This window comes from Rhinatrema bivittatum, chromosome 1 (genome assembly GCF_901001135.1).
Source record: "Rhinatrema bivittatum chromosome 1, aRhiBiv1.1, whole genome shotgun sequence".
Classification (NCBI taxonomy): domain Eukaryota; kingdom Metazoa; phylum Chordata; class Amphibia; order Gymnophiona; family Rhinatrematidae; genus Rhinatrema; species Rhinatrema bivittatum.
The window spans coordinates 428,562,368-428,568,530 of record NC_042615.1 but is presented as its reverse complement, the minus strand read 5'-3'; the positions used below and the strand labels follow the sequence as shown (position 1 = coordinate 428,568,530).

General features: G+C 39.1%; 2 non-coding genes across 2 annotated transcripts; both read left to right on the top strand.

Annotated features, from left to right (window-relative positions):
• Positions 1-465: 465 nt before the first annotated feature.
• TRNAK-UUU lies at positions 466-538 on the top strand. Its single transcript has one exon. It is a non-coding gene; the product is annotated as a tRNA-Lys (tRNA).
• A 3,351-nt stretch (positions 539-3,889) lies between these two features.
• TRNAG-UCC lies at positions 3,890-3,962 on the top strand. The gene has a single exon. It is a non-coding gene; the product is annotated as a tRNA-Gly (tRNA).
• The last annotated feature ends 2,201 nt before the right edge of the window (positions 3,963-6,163 follow it).

Here is a 6,163-nt window from a genome sequence, read left to right as displayed (position 1 = left end):
CATCCAATAAATGTTTAATTTTGTGAGGCACATGATGTCACAGTTAACACTCATGTTTTCTGAGTTATTTGAGATGAGTTTATTGTTTGACTTCAGACTACTGTGTTGAAATGTTGAAGAGTGCTGATGCTGCCACTGATAAATGGATAAAAATCTTAGCGATAGCACTTAGAGTGGCTGCTCTAAGTGTGAAAATCCAATCTTATTTTCATCATTATAGGGAAATTAAAATTGAAAACTATTCTAAATGTACTAGATGAGGAAAGAAACAAGTGGGAAACATAGTGAGGGAGACATCAGAAGATAGTCAAGTGAGGAAAACCAGTTAAGTTTTCATGCCTGAATAGCTCAGTTGGTAGAGCATCAGACTTCTAAATGTACTAGATGAGGAAAGAAACAAGTGGGAAACATAGTGAGGGAGACATCAGAAGATAGTCAAGTGAGGAAAACCAGTTAAGTTTTCATGCCTGAATAGCTCAGTTGGTAGAGTATCAGACTTTTAATCTGAGGGTCCAGGGTTCAAATCCCTGTTCAGGTGGGGTGCTCTTTCTTCAGTCTGAATTCTAAATTTATATAGATTTACTATAATTTTCTAAATAGGCAACACAGCCGTGCTTCAAAGACAAATACATAATGCTACATGTGAAGATCCTTTGAGAAATGAATGGGAGAAGGTCAACATGGGTCTCCCCCAGAACCTACTTGCTGTAGTATTGGCCCCAAAAACTTCCAGTACAAGAGGCACAACTCTTGGAATTGCCAGAAAAATACAGAAGAGATTTAGTGGAAATGATGGAGGAGACTACTGAAAATCGATGAGGTGAAGGAAATGCTTCTCCTTCTCAGCTGCTTAGTTTTCAACTCAATCTCTTTTTTCCCTTTTATGAATGAGATCAGAACTTACCACACGTTGGAGGACTCCACTTTTGTAGACACCCTGAGATTCAGTGTACATTGGGTGAGGGGGCACCCATAAACTTTTTCTCTTCCCTTCTCCCATACTCTTACAAACATACACGCTATCTGCCCCCCTCCAGAGATGACCCCAGCACTCACCCCTCTGTCCCCATGCCATACTCCACCACGCTCCCCTTCCCTACCATAGGCACACAAGGACTGCACAAGGAAACTTACCCTTCTTCAGTCCTCCTGCTCCAGCCCCTCCCCTCCAGGCAGCCTGCAGGAAGGAAGGGATGGGTGAGGCAGAGGCTGGAGCAGATACACAAAAGAAAATAGCTATTCTTCTCCCTAATCTAGAGACAGGGTGGGAAGGGGAGATATTGGAGTGAATTTACAGGAACAGACCAAAGAAGAGATAATCTGCTCCCTAATCTAGCCCTCTCCCTTCCTGCTGTTTTCCCCATCTGGGCTACAGAAGCAGGTCACCTTTCTGGCAGTGGCACCTATGGGCCAGGCTAGCTAAGGCTGTGGTGTTGGTACAGCTCAAGACACCATGAAATCACAATAAATCTCATACTTCTATAACAGAGGAAGTTTCAGGAAGAACCACAATAATACAGAATAAATATTTTTATTTGAGTTTACAGCTGCTGGAGAGCACTGCCAGTGTATTTTCATTGGTGTTTTCACAGCATGTTTTGAGATCACTGCTGAGTTGCCATAGCTACGAGTGAATCTCTAGCATCACTGAATGGCAGAGCCCAGAGGGAGCAAGCAGTGATGATGTCACAATACATTGTGACATCACCGCTGACCTGTCATAACTGTGTGTGCATTTGAATCTTCGCCGCAGGAGAGATCCTGAGAATAGAGCTGAGGTATTGTTCGGTACCAGCTGATTTTACTTCAATTTGTCTTGGAAATCGCTAGAAGGCTGACTTTGGATAGGATTAAAGATGGCATCTGCCAATGAGGTAGGCATGTTTTAGAAAATCTGGAGGGCGGGTATTAATTTCTACTGCTTTGGCCCATAGAAAAGATCACAGGACCAAGGAGATTGATCTGGAGGATGAGAGGAGTTTGTGCGGGTCTTACAGGGACAGAGGGGGCTGGCTCTGGGGGTTGTGTATGGTAGGAGGCAGCTTATATCTACCTTGGCATCTCCCTTCTGGCATGGTGCCCTGAGTAGACACCCATATTGCCTGCCCATTCTGACAGCCCATACTTTGGGAGATGTGAATGGGGTGGGGGCTCTTGGCAATGTGTTTAGAGGTGGGTGTCAGGGATGTGTATGAAGAAGCCAGCTCTCAGGGATGTATGTGATTGGGGGTTCAGAATGTATATATGAAAGAGAGGGCAGATCTAGATTTGTCTGTGGTCTCTGACAGATGCATGTTGGAGAAAGGTCGTGGCTCTGTGGATGTTATTGTGGCTGTTCTGGGGAATGTGCGCAGGGGTGCCTCAGGATGATGTGTATAGATGAGAGGGGGTCTCTGAGGGAATGCATATTGGAGGCAATCTCTGGGGGAGGGGGGTGAAGGGAAGTTGGGTGGCTGTAGCTCTGGTGAATATGTATTGGAGAGGACCCAACGCTGGGGGAAGTGTATGGCAGAGGGAGATTGAGGGAACGGGGAGAGCTCTGCTGGATGTATATGGGAGAAGGGAATCTGGGGAATGTGCATGGGATGTGATTTGAATGGGGACTCTGCACAAGCTTTTAGGATGATCCTGACTTCAGTGCCAGGAAAATTCATGGAAACTGTTATAAAGAATAAAATCACAGAACATTTAGAAAGTTATGGTTTAATGGGACACAGCCAGTGGAAAAAGGTAAACAGTGGAGTGCCTCAGGGATCTGTACTAGGACGGGTACTTTTTATTATATTATAAATGATCTGGAAAGGGGTACAACGAGTGAGGTGCTTAAATTTGTGGATGACATAAAATTATGCAGAGTAGTTAAATCTGAAGAGGATTGTTTTAGGTTTGGTAATGAAAAATATACAAGTATTCAATACCATTATGTTTTGATTGTTTTGCTTATGATTTTGGAAATAAGATTGTTCTCAAAAGAGGTGATTCTCAAAACTGCTGCCTGAAACACTCAAGTGGAAAAGAAATTGAAATTTAATTTTTGCATATCTTAGTATACATTGGAGCTTAATGGGAATAAAAAAGTTGAAATAATAAGTCAAAGATTCTGATTTATTATCAGGCAGTCCAGTGTTCTAGAATGCTTTCAGAACTCTGATGCGACAGGCAATTTGTGCCTGGCTTTAATAAAGAGAAATATTCTGAAGATTGAAAGAAAATGAAAGAAGGATTTTGCTGCTCTTCTAAGTAGAAAATAAAAATACTTTATTATCTGAAGCAAAACCAAACTTTCCTCAAGGGGAAGGGAACCCAGGCCATGAAGGCAAGAGCACCAAAACCTAACCACGAGACAAGAAGAAATTGCACTAAAGGGAACCCATGGATGCTTTCAGAATGGTCATAGATTTGTAAACTGATTGCAAGGTTTTATGTTTCTCTAGATAGCTTGAATACTTTCCTGGTTTTAGTCACCATTCCCTTCCTAATAATTCCTAACATTCTTTTTGCTTTTTTTGACTATCACAGCTACCAGTGGTGCATCTGGCCAGAAAGCACTGGCACCCAATGAATGTTTAATTTTGTGAGGCACATGATGTCACAGTGAACACTCATGTTTTCTGAGTTATTTGCGATGAGTTTATTGTTTGACTTTAGACTACTGTGTTGAAATGTTGAAGAGTGCTGATGCTGCCACTGATAAATGGATAAAAATCTTAGCGATAGCACTTAGAGTGGCTGCTCTAAGTGTGAAAATCCAATGTTATTTTTATCATTATAGGGAAATTAAAATTGAAAACTATTCTAAATGTAATAGATGAGGAAAGAAGCAAGTGGGAAACATAGTGAGGGAGACATCATAAGATAGTCAAGTGAGGAAAACCTTGTCAGTTTTCATGCCTGAGTAGTTCAGTTGGTAGAACATCAGACTTCCACTCTGAGGATTCAGGGTTCAAATCCCTGTTCAGGTGGGGTGCTTGTTCTTCAATCTGAATCCTTAATATATTTAGAGTTACTATAATTTTCTAAATAGGCAACACAGCAGTGCTACAAAGGCAAATTGATAATGCTACATCTAAAGGTCCTTTGAGAAAGAAAAGGGAGTAGCTCAACATGGGTCTCCCCTAGAACCTCCTTGCTGTAGTACTGGCTCCTAAAGCTTCCAGTACAGGAGGCACAACTCTAGGAATTGCCAGAAAAATACAGAAGAGAGTTACTGGAAATGATGGAGGGGACTACTGAAAATCGATGAGGTAAAGGACCTGGAATCGTAAAACATTCTTCAGCAAAATGCAAACAATGCTTGGTTGGCAAAAACCCCTGTTCCAGATTTCATTTGAGAAATTTCCATCCCTGAAGATAAAAGCATTTCTTGATTATCTGAAATGTTCTCAATGGATTATCACAGACATTTCCCATATATATCGTGCACAGCTCTGAACTATGCTAACACTTACTAAGCACCCTTACAAGATTACAGATAAACTGCTTCCTCCTATTTTTAGCCAATTCCTGCTTTGGGTTTCGGGATTTCAGTTGAAGTTTTAGGTTTGGTAATGAAAAACATACAAGTATTCAATACCATTACGTTTTGTTTGTTTTGCTTATGGTTTTGGAAATAAAATTGTTCTCAAAATGAGGTGATTCTCAAATTTGCTGCCTGAAACACTCAAGTGGAAAAGAAATTGAAATTTAATTTTTGCATATCTTAGTATACATTGGAGCTTAATGGGAATAAAAAAGTTGAAATAATAAGTTAAAGATTCTGATTTATTATCAGGCAATCCAGTGTTCTAGAATGCTTTCAAGAACTCTGATGCTACAGGCAATTTGTGCCTGGTTATAATAAAGAGAAATCAGTGGCGTAGCTAGAAATGAATTTTTGGCTGGGCCCATGGTTAACATGGCCGGACACTAAACAAAGTCTGAGCCATGGAATTCATATTCTTATTGATAAACACTTTCACACACATATACCTGACAATGGATTTCTAAATAATCTGCTACAGCTGTTATACTTTTTAATATTTTAAACTCAATTACTTCAAGCAGCTACCAATGCTAAACCTAATATATAGTTATGGAAGCATTTCAATTATACTTAAAGAGATCTCAAGTGGCAGTATCCCATAACTTACAAAGAACCATATACTAGTCTACTATAAAGACAAATATCTCATTTCATCTCCATTTGTAACTTCCTTATATAGTAAAAGATAAAGCAAGAATTAACAAGAATATGAAGAGGTCTTTAAACTCATAAAAGAGCAGTATAACAAGAAAAAAGAATAACATTTAGGTATTATTGTCCTAATACACTCCCAAACTTATTTTTGACTCAACACAACAGAGGTATATTAGGTTAGGGAGTCCAAAAAAGATTTTAACTGAGCTGGTTGGTTATAGACATATTTCCTCTCTTGATATGAGACAATGCAGCGACATGGAAATCTTAGCAAAAACTTGACCCCTTTTTGCTGAGACTCCACTCTCATTGATAAGAATTCCTTTCTCCTGAGCTGCGTTTCTCTAGAAATGTCAGGAAAAATTCTTATATTCTGACCATAAAATTTAACATTTTGTTTTCTAAAGTAAAATCTCATTAAAGATTCCTTTTCAGAAAGGAAGGAACGTTGAACAATGAGAGTGGCTCTAAGATTTATATTCATTTCAAATGATTTCTCCAACAGATCTGATAAGTTTAAATTTTCATTTCCCTGGATATCTTCTTTCTGATTTTGTTTCCCCATTTCCTGATTCGATGATAAATAATAAATCTTATCTATTACAGGTATAGTTTCATTGCTATAACCTAAAATATTCACTAGATAGCTTTTGAACAAATCTTGTGCTGACATTAAGTGGGTTCTGGGAAAGTTAAGTATCCTTAAGTTATTCTGTCTGAGTTGATTTTCCATCATTTCAAGTTTATTACTATGAATTTTCTCAGACTTAATTAGGTTTAATTGAATCCTATCTATCTCTTTCACTTTTTCCTCAACTTTATCAATCTTGGTCTGGAATGCAATATTCTTATTTAATACTTCCTGCATAGTATTAGCAATATTATTTACTGATTTCTGTAATGTCACCAACATAGTCCCAATCTCTTCAAGAGAAAAACCCCTAGGGGTAATCACAGTCAAATCAGTTATACCTCCCATTTGAACAC